The sequence below is a fragment of the Schistocerca cancellata genome, chromosome 3 (assembly GCF_023864275.1).
Source record: "Schistocerca cancellata isolate TAMUIC-IGC-003103 chromosome 3, iqSchCanc2.1, whole genome shotgun sequence".
In the NCBI taxonomy this organism is placed as follows: Eukaryota; Metazoa; Arthropoda; class Insecta; order Orthoptera; family Acrididae; genus Schistocerca; species Schistocerca cancellata.
The window spans coordinates 565,335,029-565,351,698 of record NC_064628.1 but is presented as its reverse complement, the minus strand read 5'-3'; the positions used below and the strand labels follow the sequence as shown (position 1 = coordinate 565,351,698).

Sequence of the window (16,670 nt, the reverse complement as noted above, 5' to 3'; positions counted from 1 at the left end):
ATTTCATTTCATTAAATGCTCCATCGTTGCATCCCTCAATGGCCACGTGACCTTTGTATGTTGTGCATGTATATGCTACATAAACAGACGGTTGAGATGTATTCAGATGACTGCACTACCAAACTAAATTTACACCTTTGCCCCATCATGCGGATTTACTGTGGGACTGATAATGGCACCTGCCCAGCCTCGGTGCTGACTTTTCGTATGCGGTTTCTTCTGTAAGTTACAGTAATAAGACTATCACTCTTATTATGGTCCATTTCAAACATTTTGAAGTAAAAATATCGTGCTGATCAACGCAAACAGCAGATGTAATCGAAGCTTATGACCTCATTATTTCATCTCTCAAGGCTAACGATTCGTCTTCTATTATGTTTCTTGCCCCTCTGCCACTCAATTTTCCCTGATGCTTCCTTTGAAACACTCGACCAACTCTGATTCTTTCAACTCAGATAGTCCTTAATTTCTATTTCTCGGTAATTTCTTCAGTTTTAATCTGCAGTTTATAACCAAAATATTATGGTCAGAGTCAACATCTGCCCGTGGAAATGATTTGGAGATTAAAACCTGGTTTCGAGGTCTCTGCCTTATCATTATGTATTCTATCAAAAAGTTCCCTTGTCTCCTGGTCTCATGCCCTTTCATGATTTTAAACCATATATCAGCGATGATTAAATTATGCTCTCTATGCAAACTTTTACCAGATGGCTTCCCCTTTCATTCCTTTCTCCCGCTCCATGTTCTCCTGATTTTTCCTACTCTTTCCTATCCTACAGTCGAATTACATTCCCACTTCACAGTTAATTTTTCATCCCCCTGAACTATCCGAATAATTTCTTTTATCTTTCAGTCTATTCATCATCTGCGGAGCCAGCAGCACATAAACTTGTACCACTATTGTGAGTGTTGGCTTAGTGTCACTCTTGGCTACGATAATCCGTTCTCTCTGCTGTTCATAGCAGCTTACCCGCAATCTCATTGTCTTATTCATTATTAGACCTGCTCCTGACTTATCCTGGCTTGAATTTGTAGTTATGCTTATCTTATCAGAAGTCCAGTTCTTCCAACCATTACATTTCGCTAATTCTCGCTATATCTTACTTCAATCCGTCCAGTCGCGTTTTAAAATTACCTAGTTTCCCTAACTGATTAGGATCCAAGATTCGACCCTCCTACCCGTAGAAAGCTGGTTTCGTTTTTCCTGATGACTATATTTTCCTGAGTAGTCCCCGCCCGGAATCTCGGATGGGGAACTATACTGCTGACCACCCAAAATGCTACACTCTGAAGAAAGTATCCAGATGTTGTGGAATTTGCAGCATGCGTTTGCGGCGAAGGCAGGTGCACATAATCAGCATTCAGAGCGGTCATGTCACACGGGTGCCCGTAACGCCATTTTGCAAGAGCTATATAAAGGGGGAGCAGACGGCCGTGTGGATTTATAGTTGCATATAGGGATTGTGGATTATCCTTCAGAGAAATAGGTCATCGTCTCGGACGGAACTATGATGCGGATCTGTAATCGCTGGATGCAGGAGGGAACGTCGTACCGATGGGACCGATTACACCCACCTCTTTGCACCACTAGACGTAATAGATATATCGTGGGCGTGGTAGTGAAGCATCGCTCTGCCACATCACGAACAGTATCACAACAAACTCGGCCTGTTGCGCAGTGACCGCTCGTACCATTCGTCGTCGTTTGCACCAGAGAGGGCCGTCCACAAGGTGTCCATTGCTGCGTTTACCACTGAGTCAACGCCACAGCCATTTGCGCCGGCAATGTCGCAATGAGTGACGGACATGAGCAACCGAATACAACGACACTGCTTCTATCGACGAATCCATATCCTGTCTGCAGCGCTACGACGGTCGGATAACAGTCTGGAGACACCTTGGTGAGAAACCGTTGTCTTATGCATCGCCATACTGCTCCTGCACCCGGCATTATGGTTTGGGGTGGTATTGGATTCCACTTCCGCATCCCTGCAATACGCATTGTCGGTACACTAACCAGCCAGCGTTTCAGCTCTGAAGTATTGGAGCCTGTTGTCCTCCCTTACCTTCGAAGCTTGCCAACGGCCACATTGCAACAGGATAATGCACGACCACATGTGGTACGCAATTTTCAAGACTTCTTCGTCGTCAATCGGAATGCAATGTTGCCTTGACCTCCCTGTTCCCCCAATCTCCCGCCTAACGAAAACGTCTGGTCGATGACGGCGGAATGACGGGCCCGGGCTACACCACCCACGGCGACAGCAGAACAACTTTGGCAATATGTGGAAGCAGCATGGACTGCTATACCCCAACAACACACGCAGAGTCTCTTTTCAATGCCGAGACGTGTAGCAACGGTTATAGCCAGCAATGGTTGCAACACTTAAACTGATTTCATGATCTTCCTCACTTCACATGGGGCTGTATTTCCAGTCATATGAATTTTGTACGACATGTTATCTCCTAAGTCAAATTGACTCTAATATCTTGAGTCTTGGTGTTGCATTTTGGATTGCTGGCAGTGTATTTTAACACCGGAATAATTACTTACGAGAATGTCATCGTCCCTAACCATGCAATAGAGCTGTATGCCCTCGAGAAAATAACCACCATATTCTTTACTGTGAACGGAACACCGTGAAAAGTATGATGGAAATGGGCATGAATATAAATCTAAAATATTACTCCCTAAGACAGATTTGAAGTAAAATTAGGAAACTCCAACATAATCACCAGTTGTAGATCTGAAGTAAGATATTACGCATTCAAGGAGTGTAAATTAACTGTTTTAGGTCAAATGATGTACCTATGATTTATCACCGACAGAGGAAGGACTCTTTTCATAGGCATCTACTGCTGGGTAAAGATGTCTGGAGTAAAATGATACCTAGTGGAACTGCACTGGAAACTGACGAGAAGACTCATTTTCTCCGGGATCGTCACAATACTGTTATTAATTATTCATTCAAAGTCTCGTAACATGCAACTTCTAAGACGGACACTGTGATAACTCTTTCGAGATGTGGGATATTTACCTGTTATCACGACGGAGTTCATTATAGCAAAGGAAATACTCCTTTATAGCAACCACCGAATGGATACTGTTGACCAGAGCACGGGATTACTTTCTGAAACCACAGCGTAAGATAGTGAAAAGAGTAAATTCCTGTGCGATACACACAATGCTGCGACTGATCAAACTCTCGGGGTTTTCTCTGTGGTGACGGTACTCGCGACTCCTGAGAGTACCGTACCACAGTCGATAAGCCGTGCTCAAGACACCCGTAGCGGAGCAGCTGTATGGGTTGGCACTACGAACTACGCCGAGGTACGCCAGGGGCCGCAGCTGCCAATCCATGGGCATCTCGTGCGTGGATAGCGACTGGTCGATGCCTCATTAATACAGGAACAGTGAGCTACGGCTAACAGCTCTCTTCATTTATCCCAGTCGTGTACAGTCTCCACTTACTGCAAAGTCTGTAAGCTGCAGTGTTCGTCCTACGTCTCCGAGACTGAGGCTCCGTCAGACCAACTCTGGATTCTAGGTAGGCATCACTGAGACGCACTGTGACAGGATTTTAATATTTTAGAGGACTTGTAGTAATTTCAAACGTCTAACTGTCCTGGGCATTTCACAAGAAGCATCATTTAAGTTGAGTATGTCTTCATATTTAATAAATATCATTTTTTTTACTAATTGCTTATTATCTTTCTGATTGAAGGTAACCTATGCCGTCCTCCTGCCTTCCCAACATTCCCCACACTGCTGGAAAGAGGATCACTGTAATTAATAATCTAGCAATCTTTCTCTGGTGTCGCGGGAGGGACTGACGTACTTGACCTGTAACAGTAGGGATTCTGTGCTTTCGGCCAAATCTTGTAAGAAAGTCCGGAAGGATATCGTTTCATTGAGGGTTCAGCTGCAGCTACACATCGCAGACAAAGGCTGTGTTCTCCACAGCATGCAAGTCATATTCAAATTACCATTTGCAGAAGTGGCGATTATACGTTTCTGTACTGGGAGACTCGTTAGGCAATATTCTACATGGCTTACTGTGGTTTTTATGTGGGATTATGTCTCGCGCTAATGTTACATTATAAAAAGTAGCCTGTTACTCCATTAGGTATACTGTAGTAAGAACATTATTTCATTTATCTGCTGCTGTATTGTTTCAGTCTGTCGATAACTCCCCTCCAGTACTCTTTTAGCTGGAGTAGAATCGATTTATAGAAATCAGCGACTCTTGCCGCGATCTGTTCACCGAAATTTAGCCACCAGCATTCAAAGAGTTGCAAATTCCTCTTCTTATGGTCTTTGTTTAAACTTAGACTTAGAATCCTACTTTTTATCGTAGTGCGATATTTATCAGTCCAACAGGAAACACGCTGTCTCTTTCGTCCTCCTGGTGTGTGTGGGGTAGATTCATCAGCAGAACTGTAGCCTACCCAGTTCTCAGGTGACCTAACATCGCCAGAAGACTGTTCAGCGTCAGGTTTGTCCTGTGAGCATCCATTTTGGCAGTTTCCTTCCTGAGACTTCCATATATGGTAGATGTAACCACACTGGAAAGTGGTCGCTCCAATGGATATCGGTACCTGCTCCCCGCGGGGCAGAATGAATAGCCACAGCAGCTGGCTTTGTGGGTGATTGAGCTAGAATAGTATGCGTACGTTAAATTTACTACTGTAGACAAATGGCCACAGTACACAGTGTTGATATCGCATATTTTGAATCTGTGCCCTGCACTGATAATCGTGTTCTTTCGCCGGCAAGTTTAACATTACATCGAAGTTTTATGTACCAGCAGCCTCTGTGATTTGAAATACCCCATTGGTTTCGGTATAAAGTGTAATATCTGAAGACTTGATACAAAGGTTTCGTGTCTTCGGCCAATGCAAGTTGCTGATAGATGAAATTATTTCTGAAAGTTCCTTCAGCACAGCATTTACTTCCATCTCAATATTTTTAACATATGAACATTCTTTCTGCGTCTGTTCCAAGTATATGTCAATGACATCTCGGCATGTCGTAAGACCTGCGTCAAAATCGAGTGTGTTTCGCAGCTTACGAACGATAGGATGGTTTCCAGTTTATCTGTTCGCATGAGTTTTTCTACTTGTTCGACAGAGGCAGTCTTTATCAGAAAGATACCATTACAAAGCCTTATCAATATTTATGTACTCTTATCTGTATTACGGAGTATCCACAAGTCTACCGATTACGGAATGTAACTGAAATCTTCTAGAAGTCACTTTTTTCTTTCTTCACCACAGTAAGCAGATCATCACAAGATGGTACCATGTAAATGATCATATTGTGTTTGAGGTCTTACCAGATCTTTCTTCTAGAACTCTGCTGGTTGTCAAGTTGTCTATACAACCTGGTGGTCCATTGAGTCCGCTGCGAGACTTGTCAGTGGAGGAACGACATGGTGGCTAATAGATGACATTTGGCGGCGACAGAGAGAAATAAAGCTCCATTTTGTCTTCAAGTTATTTGGTCGTGGAAAGGAACTAGTTTGTTGCCAGTTTAAACATGTTCGTCATCTATAGTAAAAGCCCTCCCAATGTGCAATGGGTACTAATCCACAGATATTATAAAAATGTATGTATTTGTGTATGTTAAACAACTGTTCCAGAACTACTGGATAGATTTTAAACAAACTTGGTACATATTTCCAGAATGAGATTTTCTCTCTGCAGCGGAGTGTAGGGGAGGAGGAGATGGACCAGTAGCGGATTGGAATAAATACTTACCTGGGCAACGCCGGGTACTTAGCTAGTGTTTCTATAAGCGAATATTAGTTACTTGAGATAATTTACATCGACAAGCTATGTGTACCTTCCTAGCACACATTGTAAATATGAGAAAAACGATGTCTACATACTGCTTGGGAACTTATTTTTTGCGATGGGCAACCTCATACAGTTAAAAATGTCTATTTGAAGGTTAATTTGAAGGCTATAAATGATTTTCATTGCGACACAGTTTATCGAGCCCTTGAAGCCCTTGAAAATCAGACAACCTGTGACAACAGTTATAAATTAAAAAGAAGACTGATTATAACCGTTAAGTAAAAGTAAATTCAATAATACTTACTGGTTGTTTATTTGAGAGCTAATTTACCTCCCATTGTTATTCAAAAATGCATTACAATATGACTTGACACACAGTATTGGCCGGTCCTGTTCTGCTACACTCATCGTTCAGTGCTTACGTTTTTCTGTTTCACTAGAATACAGAATACTAAAATAATTTTAATCATAATGGAAATAATTCCAGTATATTTATGGATGAAAAACTATTTTATTGAACTGTCAGCATTTTAAAAAATTAACGAGCTGAGAAAAAACTGGAATAATAAAGACAGAGAAATTGGATGTATTTAAAAATTCTGAAAATAGAATTTTCAACCAAAAACAACGTGAATTTGAAGTGCGCTCTCTCATTAGCGGCTCCTATGCCATGGAGTCGCTTGTTCAGGGCACTCTTGGTGCATTCATGCAACTGTACTGATGTCGAAGACGTCTCCGTGTGGTAGATTTATATCCTTTCTTAGATTCACACTGTACTTACCACTCAACCTAATGATCGTCCACTGAACTTGTAACGAGTCGAACGTTGAACAGGTAGTGATTCACTTCCGGCAGCTATCTCAGCTTGGAGTCCAAGTCTTCTGAAGTGTTCATACTGCAAATGATTCCATTTAATCTTATACATTCTTTTTATGTGAGCGTCACGACCTCTGTATAAACACATCATACTTCAGGACTATTTGAATGGGAACCAAATGTGTAAAAATTACTGCAAAATAAAAGATTTGCAGTCGAGTTTGAGTATAATAAACCTGTGATCAACAATCGCTCCTTTCCGGAGCTTCAAAGAGACAGCTCAACCACTCTCTTATGAGTAAGACAGGATACGGAATACTATCAGTCAACGACACGTTTGAAGACTATTGGATTCGTCATTCCGACGTAAGAATCCCCTTATCACTGACTTATCGTCAACGGGACGTCCCATGGCTTCTTTTTTCCTTCATAGAAAAATAAATTCGTCAATGCTATAATGTGTTTTAGGGTTTCTTTTTATGGATACAAAGTACGCAGGCACTGATTACATTCCATTCAGATCATTAAGTACGTCCGACGCTTTTTTTTTTCAGAACGTATTACCAAACACAGTAAAGATAAGCCACTCTCCAGCTAATACGGAAATATTTGGACGTAAATGGTGTAGGGTGGAGGGTATCATTTCCTCCTTTGCTCTTCCGTTCGAGAACGGTACGTGAAACGAATCACAGCAAGTCTGCGAATGATCTCTTTTCTTTGTTATTTCCACGCTGTTTATGTGGCAGGCAGTTTTCTGTTCTCTGTGTCTTTACACTTGTGGAATATTTTGTTGTAAATTTCTCCGTTATTCACAAGGACCCTCTTGAGTTACACGAGCATGTCAGAAATGCTTCAGCGCTTTCTAAGCGATCCCGCGACGAAACGCGCCGTTCCTTTTGGATCTTCCCCGAAAGAAGCAAGGAAGAAGGAAGGAAGATAGGGTTTAACTTCATTAGAGACGCAACACAAGCTCGGATTGTGTCAAGAATGGGAAAGGAAATCGGCCGTACCCTCTCAAAGGAACCACCTGAATCTGGATGGTTGGACACGGCTTTGAACCCTCGTCCTCCAGAATGCGAGTCCAGTGTGCTAATCACTGCGCCACCTCGCTGGGTGGATCTTCTGCGACTCCTATAGTAGTGCTACTTGCTAAGGGTCCATGACTGACGAGCGATGACCAGCAATCGTTCGAAGACGCGCTAGAAAGCCTATTCTTTGTGCATGAATTACATTTCCTAATGCTTCTTCTAACGCGTCAACCTGGCATCTGCCCTTCCTAGTGCTTCGTTGTCATTCCATTTTAGATCACTCTGGGCGAATAGTCACAGATATTTTACTACAATACTGTTTACAGCGATTTATAGCCAAATGTGATATCAACCAAAAATAAAACTTTCCGGTTGTTTACGTAGAACACATTACGTTCAACTTTGAGGGATAACAGCGAGTCTCTGCTTCACTTCCCGATCCACTGCAGGTCTTACTTCATTTTTCTACAAGTTTCTGAGGTTGTGACTTTCCTACATAGAAAAACACTGGTCAAGAAAAGCAGAATGAAGATTCCAATGTTATCAGCGAAGCCATATACATACAGTGATGACCAAAACATAAAGAACACCAGCTTAACAGCTTGTTTGTCTGTATTTGGAACGAAATACAGCACTGATACTACTTATCAAGGATCCGACACCTTATGGGTAGGTTTGTCGAGTTATGTGACATTAGGTGTCTACGCACAGGTCATGTAATTTACATAAATAACGGATCGTTGATTTGCGTACTCGATGATGACTGCCGAAAGCGACCCAGAGGGGTTCCATAGGATTTACGTCAGGCGAATTTGGTCGACGGGACATCAACTTTCGTTCACTATAATACCCCTCAAACCACTGTAGCACGATTCTGGCTCAGAGATATCGACAATTTTACTGCTGAAAGACGACATCACCATCGGGGAAGACATCAAGCGTGAACGAATGCGGGTGGTCAACCGCAGGTCCCATGCAAGCGCCGGAGAACTTCCCCCATAGCATAATACTGCACCCACCATCCTGCAACCAAGGCGCATTGCACGTTTCGAGTCGCCGTTCACCTCGATGACGGAGTTTGTGGAGACGACTATCGACCTAGTGGCACAAAAATATGATTTACCAGAAAAGCTGACACGTTACCATTAATCTACGGTCGAATCTCGATGGTCCCCGTCAACTGCAAGCGTATTTGACGATGTCGTTGGTTTACAATGTGAACACGTGTGGGTGGTCTGCTGCGGGTTTCATGTTTAATAATGTACGATGAACGGTGTGCTATGAAACACTTATCTGTGCATCAGCATTGTGCTCTTTCGGCAGATATGCAACAGATCACTGACTATCCTACTTCACAGAGCAGACAAGCCTCTGAACGCCACCACCTGTGAAGAGGGTGGACGTCCACTAATTCACTGTAGTTCTACCTGTTTCTGTAGATGCTCACGACAGGAGGACGTGAACATTCGACCAGCTTCGTCGTTTTAGAGATACTCGTTCACAGGCTCCGAGTAATAATAATTTGCTATTTGTCAAAGTCGCTTCTCTCAATGAATTTCCACATTTGCAACCCATATCATCCCCAGGGTGATGCCCCGTCAATGTCTGCTCCGCTTAGGTGCTTTGCAAGCCGTCACTTGCTTTAGTCATAGACATATGTCTTTATCTTTCGCTACTGCCTTTGTCCCACATCGTGCGCAGTGTCGGCAAGGTTAAGTATGGATTTGGTGTGGTTAATTTTAACGAGTGACCAGATGCCCTTCCTGCTGCCACCCCAGACCCCATGGGACGGAAGTAGTGTACCCCGTGTAAGTCATGAAATAGTGCGAATGTGTTTCAGATGTGTGGGAGTCGTGTAACTGAGGCGGAACGTGGGGAATTCACAGGTGGTGATCGGGAAAACCGCCTAAAAACCACATCCAGGCTGGTGTGCCGTCGTCAATCCGCCGGGCGGATTCGATCCGGGACCGGCGCGCCTATCCGAGGAAACAGCGCATTACCGCTCTCAGCTAACCTGGTGGGACATACACATATGTGTCACTGATGCTAAATATTTTTATCTTTACATAAAAAAGTATTATCTTCTTAATAACAGTCCCATTCAGATCTTAAATTAATAATCAAATTATCTGATTTAATAAGGTTGAACCTTGAAATGCTAGTGTAGTCATGTATCACCACAATAAATAAAAGCTGTGAATAACTGAGGGCGTATAAATGAGAATAGTGGTGTATTTAAGTTTACAAAAATAATGACAAGTCTTCTTTGTTCATTACAATTATCATTTATTCCTGCGTAGGATGGCGTCAGTAAAATATTTTCACCATCAGAAGAGAAATTTGGTGATTGAAATTGCGTGAAATCTCGTCGCAAAGCGAAACGTGTTTGTTTTAGCTATTGCCACCCCAACTCCCTTATTGTCTCCGTGACTCCTCTCTTCCTCGGTAATACAAAACGAGCTGACCCTCTTTGGACTTTCAATGTCCTCTGTCACTCCCACACCGAATACTCTAGCGTTGTGCAGGCAATCTCATTACTAGGCCTGTTGCATCTTCTAAAGTGTTCTTCGGCCAAAACGCAGTGTTTGGTTTGGCCTTCTACGTAACATTATCTGCGCGAAAGGCCCAATTTAAGTTGGTAGTAATTGTAATTCCAAGGAATTTAGTTGAATTGACAGAGTTTAAATTTGTATGATCATACCGTAACGAAAATCTATTGGATTTATTTTCGTAATCATGTGGATGACCACACACGTTTCCTTAACGTAGATAATTGCCCCCTTTCTCACAATACTGATGTCGTGTCTAAGTCATTTTGCAGTTGGTTTTAATCTTCTGAACACTTTGCTAGACGGTAGATTACAGCGTCCTCTGCAAACAGTCTAAGAGAGCTGTTGACATAGTCTCCTAAATCGTTTATGTAGATAAGGAACAGCACAGGGTCTGTAACACTTCCTTGAGGAACACCGAATATGACTTTTATTATTCTCGAAGATTTTCCGTCGATTACTACGTACTGTGACCTTTCTGTCTGTCACAACAGAAGCGAAAGTGCATAGGCAAGTAATTTGATTAGAAGTCTCTTGTGAGGTAGGGTGTCAAAAGCGTTCTCGAAATCTAGAAATATGGAATCAATTTCAGATCCCCTATGTGTCCTAATTTCAAAACCACATTGTTAAATACAGGTGTCACATTGTTTTATGAAATTAATTAATGTGTTTCTATTACTATTTCCTTTGTGTTCTCTAAACTAGAGAGAGACGGGAATTAGATCATGATATTAGGTAAGTTGGAAGCGTTTGGGGGTATTGCAATTTTGATACAACTCCTCCCAATATGTAATTATTAATTTTCACCAAGACAGTGGTGACCTGTGTTAGGTATCTCTATATGCCACAAAACATGGCCCTAGGCACCAAGTTACTAACAGTTTTGTACTGGGAGCCCATGCACTCAGAAGTGTAGTAGGCGCCACTAATATAAAGCGTTACGATTACCGTTTGCGAAGCGTAAACACACTTCACAATTTCCGTAGTCGTAATATGAGCCGCCAGCCCGTAGTCTGCAGCTACAGAAACCCTGCGACCGATAGCGGATTAAGTTACCCTGTGTGCCCCCGGGTCCTCCTATCGCTTCTCACTGCTCCCGTTTCTCCCTCGCGGCTGTTTCAGCGCTGCTGTCTCTTTCGAAATATCAGAAGACATCAACCTTGAAACTTTCTTTTTCTTTTTGTCAACAAGTGAAACGTGACGACTACCACAAATGAACGCTAAATATTCGTTTTCTGAACTGTGCGCAAATCTTTGGTGCTCAGTATATTTAAAATATGAAATCAAATTCAGGCTTTTCCCGATGTTATGGCTGTGGTATCATCCCTTCTCAGCCAGTGCTATACAGTCGATCACTATTCAGTAATCTGATATTTCTGATGCTCGTTTGCAGCTCACCGGAAAATAGTGGAAATTTTCACCATAAATCCCAAAACAAACGGACACGTCAATTGCAATTGAATTCATCAGTTTCTGAACTACTCAGCTTCTCCGCAAGAAGCAAATTAAAACATTTTCAGCCACGCGGAATGGCCGTGCGGTTTGAGGCGCCGTGTCACGGATTGCGCGGCCCCTCCCGCCGGAGGTTCGAGTCGTCCCTCGGGCATGCCTGTGTGTGTTGTCGTTAGCGTAAGTTAGTTTAAGTAGTGTGTAAGTCTAGGGGCCGACGACCTCAGCAGTTTGGTCCCTTAGGAATTCACATATATTTGGAACATTTTCATGAAACCACCTTACTAAAGCTGAGTCCAGACACCTAAAGACGCGTTCTTCCATAATGCGCAGTCACGTTCCTCGGACAATACTTAAACACACATCTCGCACACATTGTGAAGGAAATATGCCATTGTGCACAAACGACAGAAAAAACATTTCCAATTAAGCGGCTGAACCTGCTCTTCGGTGCCTCCCACCCAACAGTGCCATATGATTTTACTTTACCAACACATTCCAATATTCATAGGTCACATACATGCTGTATCAGCCCCTCGTCACTCTGAGAGAATAACAAATGAAGGAAATAGTGTCAAACAACAGAAAATAATAATTGCTGTTCGTAACTAAACCCATGGCGTAAAATGTAGTTTTACAAACAAAATACTGTTTAACAATCGTTCTACCTACGAAGTGTTTAAAGCCACTCTCTGACGTATTCTGACGAACGTACGTATGTTCCAGGAGGTTGCTTGTAAGGGAAACGTTTAGAATCTGTGACGTAGGTAATTTTGAATAAGCCCATACAGCAGTTACTTATTGTTATTGTAAAAAGTTACATTAATTTTCATGCTAATTGGGTCCGGGAAATTACCAGATTAATTCACAGGCTGGTGTGTGGTTTTTGCGATCTGCAAAGTACGCACACACTTGGTGGGGCCTACTGTATACGAGCACAGAGCCAACACATGCCATTGCGTCGTCACGGAAGTGGCTGCTTCAAAAAATGGTTCAAATGGCTCTGAGCACTATGCGACTTAGCTTCTGAGGTCATCAGTCGCCTAGAACTTAGAACTAATTAAACCTAACTAACCTTAGGTTCAAATGGCTCTGTGCACTATGGGACTTAACTTCTAAGGTCATCAGTCCCCTAGAACTTAGAACTACTTAATCCTAACTAACCTAAGGACATCACACACATCCATTCCCGAGGCAGGATTCGAACCTGCGACTGTAGCAGTCGCGCAGTTCCGGACTGAAGCGCCTAGAACCGCTTGACCACCGCGGCCGGCTAACTAACCTACGGACATCACACACATCCATGCCCGAGGCAGGATTCGAACCTGCGACCGTAGCGGTCGCCCGGCTTCAGACTGCAGCGCCTAGACCCGCACAGCCACTCCGGCCGGCGTGGCTGCTTCCTCTGGGTTTGGTGGAGTGTGATAACACGTAGGTCCTCTCCAACCCGTGTTTGGTGATTGTTGTGTTGCCTCCCTCGTTGACTGCCGTCTAGTCGATCCTTTTCAGCTGGAACCAGCTTCAGGCGCCAGGACAGCGATGTGGTTGTTTTCGATGGGACGACCAATTTTGATCGCGCTGAGCGGCTGGAGACGCGCCGCCTATTGCTGACCAGCACGAGGCTTAGCTGCTTCAACAACTATCTTCATAGCAGCAGCCCTCTCTGCGACATTCGCTCAAATTTGCCCATCATATGATCGAACATGTAGGTGAACGTGATACCAGGCTTCCGACGTTACCACTTCTCGCAGCATCGGCATGGCTGCTGGACGTCACCGATATGTTATGGTCGGTGGCTTCAGTGTTGCCGCCGTCACCGCCTTCTTTGGTGTCGACGGCACGCGTGGTGTTCCTTTGTGCAGCTGGGACGGTGCCCTTCTCCACTGCTGCTTGTGTGCCGCCCCGCACGTCTAGTTCGTGCGGACTGCCGTCTGCGTCTGTAAGGTGTGCTTTGTGGGCGGCCACAGCTGCTGGCGGTGCCCTCAGCTCAGGCCAGGCGACACAGTGAGCCCTGCACGTCGGACGGCGCGCCTCCCCGCGGTGCTGGGTGGGGCGCGGACGGCGGTCGGAGCTTGCCGCCTGGTCCCCTGTAGCACCCTGCACGGTATTCCACTTTGGCGAGCTAACGCATATACCGTCTCCTGGAATGCCTTCTAAAAAACCGTAGTAAAAAGTTAAGAAAACCTCAAGTGAACTGTGTCAATGACGAATAAAACTGTGTGTGTTTATGTACGTAAATGTGCTGTTCAAAATGGCTCTGAGCACTATGGGACTTAACTTCTGAGGTCATCAGTCGCCTAGAACTTAGAACTACTTGAACCAAACTTACCTAAGGACATCACACACATCCATGCCCAAGGCAGGATTCGAACCTGCGACCGTAGCGACCGCGCGGTCCCAGACTGAAGCGCCTAGAACCGCTCGGCCACACCGGCCGGCGAAAATGTGCTCTCAATGATGAAATATTGTTTTGGAACAAGAAAACTCTCCATCTTTACGTAGATTGAACATAAAAATATCAGTAATAAATTTATTTCTTGGCAACAAACATTAAGAATAACAAAGACTATATCGTGTCATGGAATTTCTACATAATTGTGGGATAAGGACTTCGATGAATAAAATGATCAATCTGGTTTCAGCTCTTAGACCTATCAGAAGCATTTGTACGAGGTTGCTTCTAAACGCACCATTTTGTTAATTGTACTAAAGCTTTTTAACAATATATGTAGAAAAAGTATTTGGCCTTGTAATCTCATTTCATACCTCTACCTACACGTGAATGCAGTGAAGTGGAAATAATTAATTATCGATAGAATTCATGTTTTATCATTGGCCATCAGCCATTTTTTTTTTGACGTAATGGCGGATTGGGGAGCCATTATGTGAAACATAATTAATCTCATGATTTTTGGGCTTCACCCTCAGGCTCACAAGAAAAAGTGCTTTGAATACTGTGTTATCACAAAAAGAAAATTTTTTTGCAGAAAAGTTTTCATTGCATATACACGTCAAACGCAAAGACAACAAATAATAACAAAAGCCTCTGGCTTGCTTTTGAGTAAATTTCGGCCTGGTAAAACTCTTGTTTTCACTGCCGTGAATATTATTCATATCATAATAAACAGTATAAAACGTCAGTGAGCCAACGGGCTTGCCGCAGTGGTAACACCGGTTCCCGTCAGATCACCGAAGTTAAGCGCTGTCGGGCTGGGCTGGCACTTGCATGGGTGACCATCCGATCTGCCGAGCGCTGTTGGCAAGCGGGGTGCTCTCATCCCTTGAGAGGCAAACTGAGGAGCTACTTGATTGAGAAGTAGCGGCTCCGGTCTCGGAAACTGGCATACGGCCGGGAGAGCGGCGTGCTGACCATATGTCCTCCATATCCGCATCCAGGACGCCTATGGCCTGAGGATGACACGGCGGCCGGTCGGTACCGTTGGACCTTCATCACCTGTTCGGGAGGAGTTTAGTTTAGTTTTCAAACGGTCAGTGATTAACAAAGAGTTTACCTAACGTTGAAAATAATAGAACAGCCACATAGGTGAGTATATCGTCTGCCCCCCTCTCCTTCCCCCCCCCCCCCTCACTCTCTCTTTCTGTCTCTCTCTCTCTCTCCCTCTCTCTGCAACAATATTTATTTATCGGATATTAACAATTACAGTTTTAAATAAACCACGAGTATTTTTAGCTAGCCGTGTGTGTTGATAACATAAACAAATTGTTACAAAAAATAGCTCTGAGCACTATGGGACTTAACTTCTGAGGTCATCAGTCCCCTAGAATTTAGAGCTACTTAAACCTAACTAACCGCTCGGCCACTCCGGCCGGCGCAAATTGTTGCAACCCAACCTATTACTTCTACTCAGAATTATTTGCCTACGTAACAACACTGATGATTTTAAGTATATATTTTAGCCCCTACTACGAGTGCGCGAAATATACGAGAAGTCCCAACTTATAAATAGTTTCATCGACGATTCCAAACGTAAGAAACCGAAACGTCTCGTAAAAACAGAAGAAAAGAAAAGAGAGCAACAGTAGGCGTGCGCACGCACGCCTGGGACAGAGGGAGGGAAGGAAGGAGAGGGAGAGAAAAAGAGAGAGAGAGAGAGAGAGAGAGAGAGAGAGAGAGAGACGATACACGCAACATTGAGTTTCTCGCAGCCACGATAGCTCGCCTCGTGTTTCCGTTCACAGTTCGCGCACCTCGGCTCGTCCTAACTAAGATTATGAAGTTAAAGTTGAAACCACCAGAATTACAAGCAGTCAGCTAAACAACTATTTTCATACATTCCACAAAGCAGTTACATTTAGTGATTCCAGAGCAACGATATTGGCAATTATCAACACAAATGATCCAAAAATCATAAAAGTTAAACAAGTCCAAGAAGTAATTAGATTTCTAATAGAAGAACAATACGTCTGCAGTTCAGTGGATACCACCTTACAGTGCCTTAGATGAAAAAGCTGATTTTTTAGACAAAAATAACACATAAATAAAACACATTTCAGAAACTATCATGTCGAAACTCATTATTAACCTCATGATGTACATTGATGAGTTCGGCTCGTGTAAACAAATGCCGGAAAAGGTTAACATCACGGGTCACACTTGTGTGAATAAAAGTCGGGCCAAACAGTTTTTTCTTTTTTTTATGTGTCGGATATGGTTCTGTTCAGTACATTCATAACCCTATAAACCATCCGCGGAGAGAGAAACGAAACAAATTTTGATCATCATCATCATCATCATCATCATTTAAGACTGATTATGCCTTTCAGCGTTCAGTCTGGAGCATAGCCCTCCTTATACAGTTCCTCCATGATCCCCTATTCAGTGCTAACATTGGTGCCTCTTCTGATGTTAAACCTATTACTTCAAAATCATTCTTAACCGAATCCTGGTACCTTCTCCTCGGTCTGCCCCGACTCCTCCTACCCTCTACTGCTGAATCCATGAGTCTCTTGGGTAACCTTGCTTCTCCCATGCGTGTAACATGACCCCACCATCTAAGCCTGTTCGCCC

At 43.5% G+C, this 16,670-nt stretch overlaps 1 pseudogene; it reads left to right on the top strand.

The window, feature by feature from the left end:
* The first annotated feature begins 14,785 nt into the window (after positions 1-14,785).
* On the top strand, positions 14,786-14,903 carry LOC126177692 (5S ribosomal RNA; annotated as a pseudogene).
* Positions 14,904-16,670: the final 1,767 nt, after the last annotated feature.